This window comes from Lissotriton vulgaris, unplaced genomic scaffold, assembly GCF_964263255.1.
Source record: "Lissotriton vulgaris unplaced genomic scaffold, aLisVul1.2 SCAFFOLD_456, whole genome shotgun sequence".
Taxonomy (NCBI): Eukaryota; Metazoa; Chordata; class Amphibia; order Caudata; family Salamandridae; genus Lissotriton; species Lissotriton vulgaris.
Window position 1 is genome coordinate 269,291 of NW_028253265.1, and position 17,870 is coordinate 287,160.

Sequence of the window (17,870 nt, forward strand, 5' to 3'; positions counted from 1 at the left end):
ACTGATTTTATTTGACTCACTCCAATGCTTCTTTTGGCTCTCAATATGGCTTAAGAGTGAATTGTAATGCAAAAGAAGTATTGTGATTAAGCATGGGCGTAAAATCCGTTCCACTCGCGGATTTTGCGGATTTTCGGTAAATTCGCAATCCGCGAACTCTCGCGAATTTGCCGAAAATCCGCAAATTCGCACGCGGCGGATTTTTTTGCTTGGTGATACAATTTTGCGGCGCGCGGCGTTCACTTACTGTCATTCAGAGTTTGCCGAGTTGTTGTTCTCAATATTTTGCGAGTGCTGCGCCATTTTGGATCTTGCTACGAGATCCCGCGGGAGTTTGGCGACCGCGATTACGTCATCGCGGCTTGCCACCTTGCACAGCGAGAGTTTGTCAACGCGAGTACGCCGTGATCATGTACCGCGGGAGTTCGCAATTGTGAACACGTAGATGCGGTGGGGAGCAACAATCTCGCACTCGCGAAATTACAAAATTTGCAATTCTGCACAAGAAATCCACCAGCAAGCAGCATAAACCTTCTGAAAATGATGATTTTTTATCAGAATACCTCCTCATGTTGACATTTACCTGCACTTTTTTTGCAAGGAGTCCATTTTGGGGGGGGGGGAGGAAGTGCCCCACAGTCTCCAACTTCCTGTTCCTGTCCAGCAGGCTCCTCCCAGTGCTTTCTTCATGTGCTGGTCACTTTCATTTGGATCTTGATCTGGGAGGATTACTTTTTGTGGATGCTGTTGGATATTTGGATTTGAGGCCTTTTTTACTTTCTTTGGATCGCTTTTGGATTAGAAATTTCACAAGTAAGTTTGTTTGGGGCATTACAGTTGCTGCAACTACAATTTTGGAATTTTCGATTTTTGGGCTGTTGTTGGGGCCATTTGCCCAGGGGTAGTGACTAGTGAGTGGTGCATGGACTGAGTCTTTCTGTGGGGTCTCTTTAATGTAAACATCATTGAGGGCATGGATGGCGTGGGATTGTGCTGATTTTTGTGTGTTTTTCGATTTTTTAGGCTGCTGTTGGGGCCTTTTGCCCAGGGGTAGTGAGTGGTGCATGGACTGAGTCTTTCTGTGGGGGTCTCTTTAATGTAAACATCATGGAGGGCATGGATGGCATGGGATTGTGCTGATTTTTGTGTGTTTTTCGATTTTTTGGGCTGCTGTTGGGGACTGGCCATGAGGGTGTGGGCCATTTTGAGTGCTGGTACAGCCAGGCCCTGGCCATGTGCTGGAGGCAAGGGCCCATTTTGAAGGCAGGCAGTGTTCTCAGGCCTGCACCCCTTTTGCCTAGCTTTCAGCCTTTATGCCCAGGGGTAGTGAGTGGTGCATGGGCCTAGTCTTTCTGTGGGGTGTCTTGAATTTAAACATCATTGAGGGCATGGGATTGTGCTGATTTTTGTGCGTTTTTCGATTTTTTGGGCTGCTTTTGGGGCCTTTTGCCCAGGGCTAGTGAGTGGTGCACGGACTGAGTCTTTCTGTGGGTTCTCTTTAATGTAAACATCATGGAGGGCATGGATGGCATGGGATTGTGCTGATTTTTGTGTTTTTTTCGATTTGTTTGGCTGCTGTTGGGGACTGGCCATGTGGGTGGGGGCCATTTTGAGTGCTGGTACAGCCAGGCCCTGGCCATGTGCTGGGGGCAAGGGGCCATTTTGAAGGCAGGCAGTGTTCTCAGGCCTGCACCCATTTTGCCTAGCTTTCATCCTTTATTCCCAAGGGTAGTGAGTGGTGCATGGGCCTAGTCTTTCTGTGGGGTGTCTTGAATTTAAACATCATTGAGGGCATGGATGGCATGGGATTGTGCTGATTTTTGTGTGTTTTTCGATTTTTTTGGCTGCTGTTGGGGCCTTTTGCCCAGGGCTAGTGAGTGGTGCAAGGACTGAGACTTTCTGTGGGGTCTCTTTAATGTAAACATCATGGAGGACATGGATGGCATGGGATTGTGCTAATTTTTGGGTGTTTTTCGATTTTTTTGGCTGCTGTTGGGGACTGGCCATGTGGGTGGGGGCCATTTTGAGTGCTGGTACAGCCAGGCCTTGGCCGTGTGTTGGGGGCAAGGGGCCATTTTGAAGTCAGGCAGTGTTCTCAGGCCTGCACCCAATTTGCCTAAGTTCCATCCTTTATGCCCGGGGGTAGTGAGTGGTGCATGGGCCTAGTCTTTCTGTGGGGTGTCTTGAATTTAAACATGATTGAGGGTATGGATGGCATGGGATTGTGCTGATTTTTGTGTGTTTTTCGATTTTTATGGCTGCTGTTGGGGCCTTTTGCCCAGGGCTAGTGAGTTGTCCATGGACTGAGTCTTTCTGTGGGGTCTCTTTAATGTAAACATCATGGAGGGCATGGATGGCATGGGATTCTGCTGATTCTAGTGTGTTTTTCGATTTGTTTGGCTGCTGTTGGGGACTGGCCATGTGGGTGGGGGCCAATTTGAGTGCTGGTACAGCCAGGCTCTGTCCATGTGCTTGGGGCAAGGGGCCATTTTGAAGGCAGGCAGTGTTCTCAGGCCTTCGCCCAGTTTGCCTAGCTTCCATCCTTTATGCCCAGGGGTAGTGAGTGGTGCATGGGCATAGTCTTTCTGTGGGGTGTCTTGAATTTAAACATCATTGAGGGCATGGATGGCATGGGATTGTGCTGATTTTTGTGCGTTTTTCGATTTTTTTGGCTGCTTTTGGGGCCTTTTGCCCAGGGCTAGTGAGTGGTGCACAGACTGAGTCTTTCTGTGGGTTCTCTTTATTGTAAACATCATGGAGGGCATGGATGGCATGGGATTGTGCTGATTTTTGTGTGTTTTGGGATTTGTTTGGCTGCTGTTGGGGACTGGCCATGTGGGTGGGGGCCAATTCGAGTGCTGGTACAGCCAGGCTCTGTCCATGTGCTTGGGGCAAGGGGTCATTTTGAAGGCAGGCAGTGTTCTCAGGCCTTCGCCCATTTTGCCTAGCTTCCATCCTTTATGCCCAGGGGTAGTGAGTGGTGCATGGGCCTAGTCTTTCTGTGGGGTGTCTTGAATTTAAACATCATTGAGGGCATGGATGGCATGGGATTGTGCTGATTTTTGTGTGTTTTTCGATTTCTTTGGCTACTGTTGGGGCATATTGCCCAGGGCTAGTGATTGGTGCATGGGCCTAGTCTTTCTGTGGGGTCTCTTGAATTTAAACGTCATTGAGGGCATGAATGGCATGGGATTGTGCTGATTTTTGTGTGTTTTTCGATTTATTTGGCTACTGTTGGGGCCTTTTGCCCAGGGCTAGTGAGTGGTGCATGGGCCTGGTCTTTCTGTGGGGTGTCTTGAATTTAAACATCATTGAGGGCATGGATGGCATGGGATTGTGCTGATTTTTGTGTGTTTTTCGATATTTTTGTCTGCTGTTGGGGCCTTTTGCCCAGGGCTAGTGAGTGGTGCATGGACTGAGTCTTTCTGTGGGGTCTCTTTAACGCAAACATCCTGGAGGGCTTGGATGGCATGGGATTGTGCTGATTTTTGTGAGTTTTTCGATTTTTTGGGCTGCTGTTGGGGACTGGCCATGTGGGTGGGGGACATTTTGAGTGCTGGTACAGACAGGCACCTGCCATGTGCTGGGGGCAAGGGGCCATTTTGAAGGCAGGCAGTGTTCTCAGGCCTGCACCCATTTTGCCTAGCTTTCATCCTGTATGCCCAGGGGTAGTGAGTGGTGCATGGGCCTAGTCTTTCAGTGGGGTGTCCTGAATTTAAACATCATTGAGGGCATGGATGGCATGGGATTGTGCTGATTTTTGTGTGTTTTTCGATTTCTTTGGCTGCTGTTGGGGCCTTTTGCCCAGGGGTAGTGAGTGGTGCATGGGCTGATTCTTTCTGTGGGGTCTCTTTAATGTAAACATCATGGAGGGCATGGATGGCATTGGAGTGTGGTGATTTTTGTGTGTTTTTTTCGATTTTTTGAGGTGTTCATGGGGACTGGCCATGTGGGTGGGGGCCATTTTGAGTGCTGGTACAGGCAGGCCCTGGCCATGTGCTGGGGGGCAAGAGGCCATTTTCAAGGCAGGCAGTGTTCTCAGACCTGCACCCATTTTGCCTAGCTTTCATCCATTATGCCCAGTGGTAGTGAGTGGTGCATGGGCCTAGTCTTTCTGTGGGGTGTCTTGAATTTAAACATCATTGAGGGCATGGATGGCATGGGATTGAGCTGATTTTTGTGTGTTTTTCGATTTCTTTGGCTGCTGTTGTGGCCTTTTGCCCAGGGCTAGTAAATGGTGCATGGGCCTAGTCTTTCTGTGGGGTGTCTTGAATTTAAACATCATTGAGGGCATGGATGGCATGGATGGCATGGGATTGTGCTGATTTTTATGTGTTTTTCAACTTTTTGGGGGGTATAACTGATGTTCCTCTGTCTTCCATTGCTTTTAGGTGCACAAGACTCAAAAGAACCACCAGTGCCAGGAAGAAGTCCTGCAGCAGTGTGTGTGTGCAGCATAACGTCACGCGACGTCACGTCTGGCCACAGACAACTCGGCAACTCGTGCAACTGCGGCCTGCTGTTCTGATCTCTGAAGAAGATGGCCCCAAAAAAAGTTCCCCGTACCTCCTCTAGCAAGAAAGTTGCCAGTAAGGAGCAGAAGACGCAAGTTACCAAGGAGACTGGTGTGCCGCCCGCCACTTTTTTTGGGAATAAAAAAAAAGTACGCCTGCACTGCAGCAGCAGCGGGATCTGTTGGGGACCAAGCTGGGAGCAGCACCCCCGCTCCATTGGGCTTAGTGCCACCACCACCACACGAACTTAAGTCCAAGCCCTTGAGTGCTGCAGAGGCAGCCAGTCTTTTGTTCAATCACCATCGACCAGTGATGTTGGCTCATCGCAAGTAAGTAGCAGCAATGTCCCTCAATCAACACAGGTTGTTGTAACTCATCTGATGAGTGTTGAACAACCACAGCCGCAACAACAACAACATGTGCAAGTACAAGCCCAAGTACATGTGGAAGGAGAGGCAGAGCAAGGAGATGCGCAAGCAGAGGTGCATGGAGGGGCGCAAGTGCCCACAATATTTGTTCCTCCCGAAGTAGGGGCACATCAGGAAATTGACATTCAAGCCGAGGTATCATTTGAGGAAGCCACTCCTCCTGATCATTCATTGTCTTCCACATCCCTAGCAAGGAAACGATCAAGGATGGTGTCTACATCTTCTTCAAGCCCACCTCTTTCTGATGATATGGATAAAACTTGGGAAACACCACTGCCGTCTGAGAGTGAGGCACACCATGATCTGACAAAGGTAGTTAAGCGTAAAAGGAAGGTCTCCAATACTCTCGTACTTATGGAGTGTGGTGCTGTAGGAGAAGTGGTGTCTACTACTCCTGCTGATGAAGACTCTCACGACGACTGGCAATCATCATACACGCCACTCCAGCCTCAGCGGGCGAGAAGCAAACAGACATTTTGGCCCTACCCTGAAAAGCTGCTGAGTGTGATGTTGTCGAGGAGGAGGCAATGGGAGGAACACCATCATTGGAGTTAACTAGTACACCACCACCTACCGCTTCCATATTTCTTTCTCGCCAGAAGGGACCTCCATCCACCTCGACCTCAATTAGTGGTGGTGCAAGTGCACAACGTAGTAAAGTTCGACAACACACATCCTCCACTTCATCTGGCATTAGAAGCATGACCACCACCAGTATCGCCTCCTCCGCCCCCCACAGATATTTCAAGTCCGCAGTTTGGGATTTCTTTAGTGTTTGCCCAAAAAGGGAAAACATAGCCAATTGTAGCATTTGTAAGCTTGCAGTTAGTCGTGGTAAGTTTGGTACCAACTATGGTACCGGAGGCCAGAGAGGTCATCTTGAGAGACAGCACACAGTCCAATGGTTTGCGCACCTAAAGGAGATCAAGGAAGCCCGAATTGGAAGTCAACAAACTGTATACGTTGATGTTTCATCTGATGATGACGAGGAGAAAGAAGCATCAAACACTTCACTTACACCCAGTACCCCTGTCAGCAGCACACCCCCTGTGAGCCACACTAAGAGTGTGGGAGAGAGTGAGACACCAATGCGAAAAAGTTCATCATCACTGAGCGTAACTGGGTCGAAGAAGTCATCATCATCCCGTAAAATGGTCCAGGCCACCATTAGAAGCATGTTGTTTTCAGAAGCGCCATTTGATCGCAACCACCCACTGACGCGTCTGTATAACACTAAGCTGGCTAAAAAGCTAGCTCTGGACCTTCTCCCTTTTTCTTTTGTGGAAGGGGTTGGTTTTCTAGAATTAGTGGCAACGCTCAGCCCTAAATGGAAGGTTCCTAGCCGGTTCTATTTTGCCAGAGTTGCGGTTCCAGCACTACATGAAGATGTGCTGGAGGTGATTGGGGCAGCTTTGCAGAAGAGTGCTGTTCACACTCAAGAGAACCACCAGTGCCAGGAAGAAGTCCTGCAGCGTTGTGTGTGTGCAGCATAACGTCACGCGACGCCACGTCTGGCCACAGACAACTCTGCAACTCGTGCAACTGCGGCCTGCTGTTCTGACCTCTGAAGAAGATGGCCCCAAAAAAAGTTCCCCGTACCTCCTCTAGCAAGAAAGTTGCCAGTAAGGAGCAGAAGAAGCAAGTTACCAAGGAGACTGGTGTGCCGCCCGCCACTTTTTTGGGGAATAAAAAAAAAAGTACGCCTGCACTTCAGCAGCAGCAGGATCTGCTGGGGACCAAGCTGGGAGCAGCACCCCCGCTCCATTGGGCTTAGTGCCACCACCACCACACCAACTTAAGTACAAGCCCTTGAGTGCTGCAGAGGCAGCCAGTCTTTTGTTCAATCACCATCGACCAGTGATGTTGGCTCATCGCAAGAAAGTAGCAGCAATGTCTCTCAATCAACGCAGGTTGTTGTAACTCATCTGACGAGTGTTGAACAACCACAGCCGCAACAACAACCACATGTGCAAGTACAAGCCCAAGTACATGTGGAAGGAGAGGCAGAGCAAGGAGATGCGCAAGCAGAGGTGCATGGAGGGGCACAAGTGCCCACAATAGTTGTTCCTCCCGAAGTAGGGGCACATCAAAAAATTGACATTAAAGCCGAGGTATCATTTGAGGAAGTCACTCCTCCTGATCATTCACTGTCTTCCACATCCCTAGCAAGGAAAAGATCAAGGATGGTGTCTACATCTTCTTCAAGCCCACCTCCTTCTGATGATATGGATAAAACTTGGGAACTACCACTGCCATCTGAGAGTGAGGCATACCATGATCTAACAAAGGTAGCTAAGCGTAAAAGGAAGGTCCCCGATACTCTCATACTTATGGAGTGTGGTGCTGTAGAAGAAGTGGTGTCTACTACTCCTGCTGATGAAGACTCTCACGCCGACGACGCAATCATCATCATACACGCCACTCCAGCCTCAGCGGGCATTCAGCAAACAGACATTTTGGCCCTAGCCCGAAAAGCTGCTGAGCGTGATGTTGTAGACGAGGAGTCAATGGGAGGAACACCATCATTGGAGTTAACTAGTACACCACCACCTACCGCTTCCATATTTCTTTCTCGCCAGAAGGGACCTCCATCTACCTCAACCTCAATTAGTGGTGGTGCAAGTGCACAACGTAGTAAAGTTTGGCAACACACATCCTCCCCTTCATCTGGCATAAGCAGCATGACCACCACCAGTATCGCCTCCTCTGCCCCCCACAGATATTTCAAGTCCGCAGTTTGGGACTTCTTTAGTGATTTCCCAAAAAGGGAAAACTTAGCCATTCGTAGCATTTGTAAGCTTGCAGTTAGTCGTGGTAAGTTTGGTGCCAACTATGGTACCGGAGGCCAGAGAGTTTATCTTGAGAGACAGCACACTGTCCAATGGTTTGCGCACCTAAAGGAGATCAAGGAAGCCCGAATCGGAAGTCAACAAACTGTATACGTTGATGTTTCATCTGATGATGACGAGGAGGAAGAAGCGTCAAACACTTCACTTACACCCAGTACCCCTGTCAGCAGCACACCCCCTGTGAGCCACACTAAGAGTGTGGGAGAGAGTGAGACACCAATGCGAAAAAGATCATTATCACCGAGCGTAACTGGGTCGAAGAAGTCATCATCATCCCGTAAAATGGTCCAGCCCACCATTAGAAGCATGTTGTTTTCAGAAGCGCCATTTGATGGCAACCACCCACTGACGCGTCTGTATAACACTAAGCTGGCTAAAATGCTAGCTCTGGACCTTCTCCCTTTTTCTTTTGTGGAAGGGGTTGGTTTTCTAGAATTAGTGGCAATGCTCAGCCCTAAATGGAAGGTTCCTAGCGGGTTCTATTTTGCCAGAGTTGCGGTTCCAGCACTACATGAAGATGTGCTGGAGGTGATATGGGGCAGCTTTGCAGAAGAGTGCTGTTCACATTATACATCTGACAACAGACATGTGGACCAGTGGCACAGGCACTGATTACATGTGCATCACTGCATACTGGGTCTCTTTTTCAGGAGTTACAGCAAAGCTAAGGGCCGGTGTTGACTCGGACAACGTATTTGAAGCTGCTCGGAAACATGCAACACTAGCCATGTTTGGCATGGAGACAAGTCATACAGGAGAAAACATTTTGAAGGAGTTTAACACAAAGGTCTTTCAATGGCTATCCCTAAAAAAGCTCAAGATTGGTTATGTTTCCACGGATAATGGCGCCAATGTAGTTAAGGCCATGGATCTGGGTAAATATTTCAGAGTGCCAGGTTTGGCGCACTGTATAAACCTGGTTGTTAAAAAATTCTTGAGTGAAGAAAGTCCAGTGTGCGAGTTAGTGACCACTTGCCGAAGAATGTGCAACCATTTCAGCCATTCTTTTAAGGCCCGGAAGCATCTGAGGAACCTGATACATGAACGTCGAATGCCAGTGAAAGCACTCATCCAGGAGGTGCCAACACGTTGGAACTCAACCTTCTACATGCTTGAGCGTCTGTATGAGCAGTTTACGGAACTCGATCAGTATTTCTTAACACTGGGTACAGCTCTGAAGGACCTGAGGCTAGATGGGCCGCAATGGGAGCTACTTAAAAGCCTGACAGACATGCTTCGTCCTTTTGAGGTCTTCACGCGTGCAGTCAGCAGGGAGGACTGTTATTTGGGAAAAGCTATCCCATTTAGCTCATGCTAGAGCACCAACTGAAGGCGGTGTCTTCTATGTTTGAAAAAGATGAAGAAAAGCAAGAAGCTTTTGTTTTGGCGGAGAAATTATTACAGCGCCTACTTGGCGATGAACGTTTTCAAATGATCCACTCAGAACAACATTACATTTGTGCTACTATTCTGGATCCACGCTACATAAAGGCACTGGCAGGCAGAGCATTCTCTCCTTTTTGGTGACGCAGAAGGTTCAAAGTACAAACTTTGGCTAGCTCTGTCAGCCATGAGGTTTGAAAGAGAACGGCAGAAAATTGAAGGAAAAGGCAGTACATCAGCATCAGCAGGCCATCCCCAGTCAAAAGAATCCACTTCTGCACCTGTGGCTGTGGCAGAAGTGACCTCTCAGCCGTTAAAGCCACCAGCAACCGGATCATCTGCACCAGACACAACAGTAACATTGGGTGAAGAAGAGGATTGGCGAACTAAGCTTGGGTTTGCTTCTCTAAAGGTCCCAGCAAAAAGTAAGCAAAGTGGAGGAACCGTGGAGAACCTTGAGGCGATGGTGCAGGACTATCTGAATGACTCAACAGAGGTCTATGTTAATGCTGACCCATTGGCGTATTGGCATGGGAAAAAAGAATTGTGGCCAGAGATCTCCAACCGGGCTATAAACTACTTGTCTTGCCCACTTGCAATGGTGTCTTCTGAACATGTTTTCAGTGCTGCTGGTGGCATTGTAACTTGCAAAAGGACCCGCCTCTCGCCCAAAAATGTGGAGAGGTTAACAATGATCAAGATGAATCAGCACCTCATACCACCAGATTACAAAGTACGAGAATACACGCCAGAAGAAGACGAGGAGGACAGCAACTTAGATGAGGGAATTTCTTCTCTGTTAGGTGACCTACTCCCGCCTGAATTCGCAGAGTATGAGGACAAACTCTTATTCCCTGACACCCAGCCGTGAAAATGAGCCAATGAATCAATAACTTTCTTTTTCGTCCTTATTCACTTTTATTCCTGTGTGTCTGTCTTTCTTTGTTTTGCACAGTTAATATAAATAAAAACTTTAATCACCTAATCACAAAAACAAGCCCATCAGCAGAACTGTCTTCACTTATTTGCTTATTGATTTGAAGGTGCCGCAGTCTGCATTCTTCAGGTTCACAAGTTCACACGAACATGCTCCTCTATCCTCCTCCTCCAGACTCCTATTTCCCTCAAAGCAGAGGGCTGGATTACGCCCAATGAAGAAAGACTCTGCACTTTTGGGGGTGTTCTACTTCTTTGAGGGTGAGTTGGCGGGTCTTGGGGCATTGCTGGGAAGGTCTAATACCGGATAAAACTGGTTTGGACAAAATCAGACTTGAAAAAGTTATTTGCCTTTTTGCTCACTATCATGTTTTCGGGGGCCTGTTTGGGGGGCTTCCTGGTGTTTGTGGGTGGGTTTCTGGGTCTGGGAGCCCTGCTGGCTATGGATACTTTAGATTGCAAGAGGTTTGAAGCAAATCCATGGTGGCAGGGGGGAGTTAGGGCCTAGCTGCAGAGCGCAAGCGGAGTGATTTTGGAAATTGGCAAGAAAATGACTAAGTCCCCATTTTTGTAGAGCACTCGTGGGAATGTGTAATTTTGGTTGCAAGTGATTTGAAGAAAATCCATGGTGGGAAAGGGGGGATTTGGCATAGTTAAAGAAAGCGTTTGCCACTATTCTTAACTTAGGGCTTGTTAGGGTTAGCAGTATTTATATTGCATGTGTTTGGGCAAGGGGCTGTTTGTGGGGGGGTTTGTGAGTCTTGGAGCGATGCTGGGTATGGATACTTTTGCTTGCTTACAAGTGGTTTGAATACAATCCACGGTGGGCAAGGGGGGATTTGGGCCTACTTTTACTTTCAAAGTACGTTTTGTCACCAGTTTTCTATTAGGCCTCGTTTTTTGAGATCTGATTGGGGGTCTTCTACATTTTTGCGACTGGCTTTAGTAAGGGTCAGGCTGGGAAAGTCTAATTTTGTTCTAAAACACAGTTTACAGTACACCTAGCTTGAGGGGAAAGATCCGCTAAATTAATTTGCCCATACTTATTTATCCTTCAAAAGGAGACTCAGACAGAGTACGCACTTTCAAAAATATTGTACTGTCTATTAGGAAACTCAAAGTGTGACTTTTTGCACTACACAGCGTACATACCTTATATTTATTTGTCAGTGGTGTTCTAATATCACTTCCTGTTTTTCCATCAATAATTACAGGCCGGGTTTCAGTCTGTGCAATGGGAAAAAAGGATGAAGTCAGGCTTCACAATAGCGAGCCGCAATTCAGCATCCGCCAGGCAGGCAGTGGACAGGGTGCCTTCTGGTCACCAACATTGATGGACCGAGTGTCAACTGGAATGGAGGAGTCCCGCTAATAAGAGGAATGGTTTGATGCATGCAACTTACCAAATTCAACAGGACAACTACAACAACATACAGATACAGTATCAGTTATTTTCTAATTATCTTTTAAGTAATGTTATTGCTGTGAACTTCTATGAGTGTGACTCTGCATTTCTTTGATCTCTATTCTCTGCTTCTAAATTCATCCCCACAGCCATTCTATAGGTTTTACTTCTGCTATTTTTTAAACCTAATTTAATGTAAGAAGTGTTTCTCTGAGTGCAGAGATAGGCAAGTGAAAACGCTGCAGCCCTGTACTGTCACATTCTATCATTCACGGTTGTCGAAAGTACTACTTACTTTTCAGTAACCATGCATGCAGTAGTGCATGCACTTCCTTTATGTCACTTAAAAGATTTATGGTTAGCTTTGTACCCAAAGATTTCTTTATCTTCAATTATTGTTTGTCCATGCTGTGCTTTTTTTTCTTCTCTCAACATAACTTTCCCAAAATCCCCCATTCCCATCCATTTTCCAAACCCTAACCCTCTTCTCCCGGGCTGTGTGGTTTTGAATGATGTGTGACTAAATGACAGCAATAATACCACACACTTGCTGGGGAGGATAAGGTCATAGCAACAGGCTGGTGAAGGAATCCGAGGATATATTCTATTCTTACTCAGCTTGACATTCAGTCACTATTGGCAAATGAAAGCAGATTTTCATGTGCGCCATCAACTTGATTGGTCATCAAGAACATCCTCCTCCTAGACGTGGCAAATTATTACGCTGCTGTGTCCTTCACCTTCGGTACTATTTCTTGTAGTAGTACCCAATGTCAAAGAAATTCAACGCAAGTACTAGTTATACTTTCAATACTTTACCATTTGTTAGGCTACATTGTGGCACTGTTCTAGTGTACTGTCACCTGCTATATTCTCTATCGTACCGTTCTAATGCTATGGTAAGGACAAACAAGGTTTCATTTTCTTTTTTTTCAGATGCTGCAACTGCCGCTGTGTAACACCACTAGTACCAACGCAATGATGACATTTCATCCGCCCAGGATTGCCAAGCTTAATCACCATTTGCCGTGCAGCCAGCCCTTTGCCTAGCCCTATTTCCAAACACAAATTACAGGTAAGATAAGCGTTTGGGGGGAGCAAGTATAATGGAGTATTAGGAGAGACGAGAGACTGACGCTAGTACTAGTAAAGTCCTAGGACTAATAAATTGACTTATTCTGTGAGAGGCACTTAGTTTTGAAAACATTTGAGCAATTAATTACACAACTTGAATCAAGATGCCACTTAAGCTTCACGAAAACAAAGTTACTGTTAAACCCCCACCCACCAGCCTCAAAAGCAGTAAAAAAAAACACATATGCTAAGATAAAGTTTAAAGTATATTTATATCCCTGACAAAAATAATCTCCTGCAAGACCCAACCAACCCCACTCCCTAACCCCAACGAATGTCCGTGAAAAGTCCAAAAAACCCAACTCCCAATTCCCACCCCCCAGAAGTCTTTAGAAAGGGGCAAGGGACAGTCTCCTCCTACTGCTGGCTGCTGCTGTTGACTTTCCGGGCCAGGTCAGAATGCTCCTTGCGGAGGGTCTCGAGCAGGGTTTTCGTGTTGAGCAGCTCCTGCTCGAGGTAGGAAGCCCTCAGGGAAAGGCAGTGCATCTGTTTTTTGCAACTGCTGTGGGGGCAGCTGATTTCTTTTCTGCTCGGCTTTGGCGAGTGGCTGCGGTACCCCGGCTCCGTACCGCTGGAGACCTGCTGCGCTGACTGGGTGACCCAGGGAACGCGGAGGATGATGCAGCTGTGCCGGTAGATGTTGTTGTAGACTGCGTGTCTCCCTCCTCCTGGGCCACCAGCCGTCGATATTCAGCGACAGTGGCCTCCAGCCTCCATTGCCGGGCCCGTCTAGCCAGCTCCTTCCGGGTTGGTTTGGAAGGAGCATCTATATGAAGAAAGAAAGACATAGTCTGTAACCAATGCTCTTTAAGATTAACACAAAATGATTCAGCAGAAAGTTGTGTCACAATAGAACTAGCAACTTGCAAGTGCAGTACATAACTTTTGTGGCCAGTATCTATCTAACCTCCACCTTCTTGACCCTTGCTCTAACATTAGTGGGAGTTTAAGGAATCAATTCTACCAGCACTATGGACTCACTCCATTAGAGTCGACTAGGACAGTACACCAGACATTCTTCTTCTTCTCTCTTGTTTAGCAAAATTGGTACGTTAACTTCTGCAAGCCTGCATAATGCCAGCGCAGTCAACTTGCACCTGAGAAAAACAGACGCCCGCCATGATGAGTGAGACAGACTTGCGTTACTGTACCAGTCCAGTACATGCAGGTGGTGAGGTGATGCTCTTACTTTTCTATTACAGGTGGCACTGAGGATACTCTGTTACAAGGGCTACTGCTTAATTAATTTAACTCTCACCCTACAGTGCTAATGAATACTAGAAAAGGAAAATGAAGAAGATAAATAATCTGATTATCTATCACTGCACATTGTATGTATTTGCTTACATATGGGATGACTTTATGTGCTTTGCTTTTTATTGAGTGAACAGTGATACATCCACACATGAATGACCGAGTTCTACCAAACTTATTAACAGAGGTAGTGAGTGGCCATCGTAATAGCTGGATATATGCTGTGCTTGCAATACAAACTACTGCTACTATTATTCATGGTAGTATTCGGACAAAATTACAACTTCTTTTCCTTGCCTTTCCTACACTGGGACAGACGTGCGGGTGCGGTGTTACATGCTCTTCAAAGTAACACTTAGTTCATCCAGTGACCGTCTATTCTCTCTAGATACACATATGCTATCTAAGAGTCAGATAGTACCATGATCCAGGCATCCATCCATTCAAACTATGGGGCAGATTAGGATTGCGGATTTCCCGCATCCTCCGGGCCGGATTCCACCGCCGGCCCGGAGGATGCGGGAAATCCGCAGTGGACTGAAAAAGACCCCCCGCTAGATTATGGGGGATCGTTTTTCAGTCCGCAGCTTTTCCGCCACTATCACCTTCTGTCCAAGGCGGAAAAGCACTAACATATTAGGATGTCTGGAGGAACATGCCTTTACACAGCGGCATTTCCGCCGTGCTAAGGCATACAGATTTTTGTTTGGAGGCCTGTTGCGGGCCCCCAGGGGTGAAGGGGGGTGGGGGTGCACATGGGGGGTACCTATGGTACCCCCCTGCATTTGCCTGCACAAAGCGGCAGGCACCGCACGGTGCCTGCCGCTTTGTGCATGCAAATGCACAACTTACATTTTTATCATTGCGGCGGGTGCTGCTTCAAGCAGCACCCGCCGCAATGATAAAAATACAGGATGTGACTGCCAGGGTGGTGGTCACATCCTAATTACCATGGAGGGACCGCCGCTGCCCCTGCGGATGCTCCCTCCTACTCTACGGTGGCGGACGGACTCAGGTCCGTCTGCCATCATAATAGGCCCCTAAATGTCAATCATTCTTCTTCATGTCTCTCATCTGGACAAACCTTACGTTTTCTCACGGGGAGCAGCACACTATGCAGTCTGCAATCTCAATAAGTAAGGAATATAAGAGCTTACCACTGCCCGCCACTACCGTGGCAACCCGCACAGCAGTTTGGTCCGGCGCTTCCACTGCCTCCTTCCCAGAGCTTTCCTCCTCCACCTCCGCGCTGGGCCCAGCACCAGATGTTCCACCTACAAAGTACATTTAAGAATGTTAGATGTCATAGACATACACCATTCCCTAGTATTTTGTCTAGGAATGAAGAAATGTGAATACAGAAACCAATCTAATAATTTGTGACTGTCTACTCTAAAGGAAAAATGTCCCTTTTTCCAGGGAAGGGTGTTGTCTTGCTGCACTTTTTGGTACAACTGATGAATGCTTGCTTTTTAACACGGACCATTTTTCTCATAACAGACAGAAGCTTCACTTCTAAGAACAAATCATCATAACTAGGACGAAGGGACCAATGATTCAGCACCAAAAATAAAAATAAAAGTTCAAACCAGGTGAGGGCTCGGCTCGTCCACAATAAATGTGTAAAATAAAAAATCACTATAAGCACTTTTCCATTTTTAATCAACCAGTTTATGTTTTATGACAAGCTTGATTTTAATAAATATTTTTACTTTTAATAAAGCTTTAAAACTTAAATAGACTCTGTGGTTTTTGGTCATGAGTGAATGAGCGAAAGGTTTTGCAATTTGCAAGCATGAGTCCGTGCCTCTGACACTTCTGGACTCTGACTCCGTACTCTTGTCCTGCGTTGGATAATCATCATTGGGGATCAATCATCGATGAATTCGGGAGCTAAATGACTCTGCCACACTATCTAGTCAGTAAGGAGATTGGTGGTTCTTCAAAGTCTGATATCACTGAGGTATGTGGAAAGTCTACCTGCACCTATTATAATTGATAAACAATGCACTATTTGGTGTCCATAGTTCTGTTTGTGCAGATTTGTCCCTGCAACAGTAGTAGTATGGATTGTCCTCCTATCCAAACCAAAAGTAAAGTAGTATCTTATTCTTTCTTGGTGGCCATTCACCTTTTTATTGTTGGTAATTGTCAAAGCATAAACATTTAGAAGACTTGAAAAGACATTATGGACAATCCCAGAGGACTGCACTCAGTGGATAGAGCTATTGATGACTAGAATGGGAGTTTCGTTTAACACCTTTTGCCAAATGTGCAATCTTAGTTAGCAACACAGACAGACTAATAAGAATAATCTAGTAATACCACAGGGAGTCATAGTCGAGGCAGGATAAGAATTTAGATACAGTCTACAAGAAGATCAAAGACAATTTAGAAAAAATTGAATGAGGAACGCTAGGAAAAAATAAGTACTCTATATTAAAATTAACTTACAGGGGCCAGCAAAGGAGCCCTCACCTGCCCGATCATGGCCTTGTTCAGCAGCAGCAGCAGCCTCCTCCAATGCCCTCTTGCCCCTGGGGGGAACTGATGTACAACATGAAAGAAAGAAAGACCAGAAAACATGGATGATATTTGTCAACCAAATCAAACATTTCAAAAGAACAATAACAAAATATTTTGGCGAAATAGCAAATAGACAACTATTCCACGGGACATATTGACCTATCTCATGTGGTCTACTACGATATTAGTATTGCTTGATTTGCGGACCGTCGACTTGGAAAGTTATGTAACTCACTAAACAAACTACTAAAAAGGTTCGCCTAGGACTGGCAGGCAGCAGTCTGCAGCACGCAAAGTGACAGACAGAGTCCATCGTGATTGCAGATCAGCGACAACACTAAAACGTTTCCTACTACATTAACCAGTCATTAAAATACTCAAACTATCAATCCACCACCACTATTTCTTCTTATTGCCAGGTGTACAAAGGAAGGACTGGACTTGAGTCTGTAGGGACAGATTTACAAGCCCCTTGCGGCTCTTTTGCTCCATTGTTGCATGACTTTTGTGACGCAGCGGCAGAACAAAAGAGGCGCCATGCGGCGGCGCATATTAACAACGTGACGCATATGGAACTGGAGATGCATCACGTTGTAAAGCCCTGTGCCATCAGGGGGCTTTCCGGCGCAAGGGAGGGCGTTCCTGCGCAGGAACGCATCCTAAAAGTGGCTGAGGAAATCTACAAGATTTCAGTCAGTCACTTTTAGGACAATGATGCGTAACTCAAACCCTGCGCCTGCTTGAAGCAGACGTACGGCTTGACGCAGCATTGGGGAGATAGGGCACCCCAGAGCATTGCTGGAGCTGCACCATCTTTGCGAGTGCGACGCAACTCCATCAATGCGCCGCCTTTACGGCACAGATGCGTAACACTTCGGTGACGTTTTGGGCCCATGGTGCGCCGCATTGTAAATACGGCGCACCATGGGTGGTGGTGGCGTGGCGCACAATTACTGGCGCATCCCTGCTACTTTGCAGGGATGCGCCAGTAATTAAAAATCTGACCCTTAGTGTCTAGCATAACACAGTTCTTTAAACTACACTCATACATAATTTCTCGGGCAATGAAATGAACACAAAATCGAAAACAAATAAGCATAGTAGCAATGCTAAGGAGAAGGAGAGCAGTGCACCTGAAATGCACAGAAGATTTTGAAATATAATTTACCTACAATGTAATCAGCAGCATTATTGCTCTTGTTAAAAAACAAAAATTTGCAATATAATAACACACACAGCAGGAGAAAACAGAGTAGTGAAGAAATAGCTACTACTACTCACCAAGCCCGGGGATCTCAAGGCCGAGCAGGTCGATCAAGTCGCGTTCCCGGTCCAGGAGATCCGTCCAACGGTGGGTGGCCTGGTTGTAGGTGCGCCGGACCCGAGAGTGTTGGTACATGGCCCGGCACACCTTCTCCCACCGCTTCCAGCGCTCCCGGAT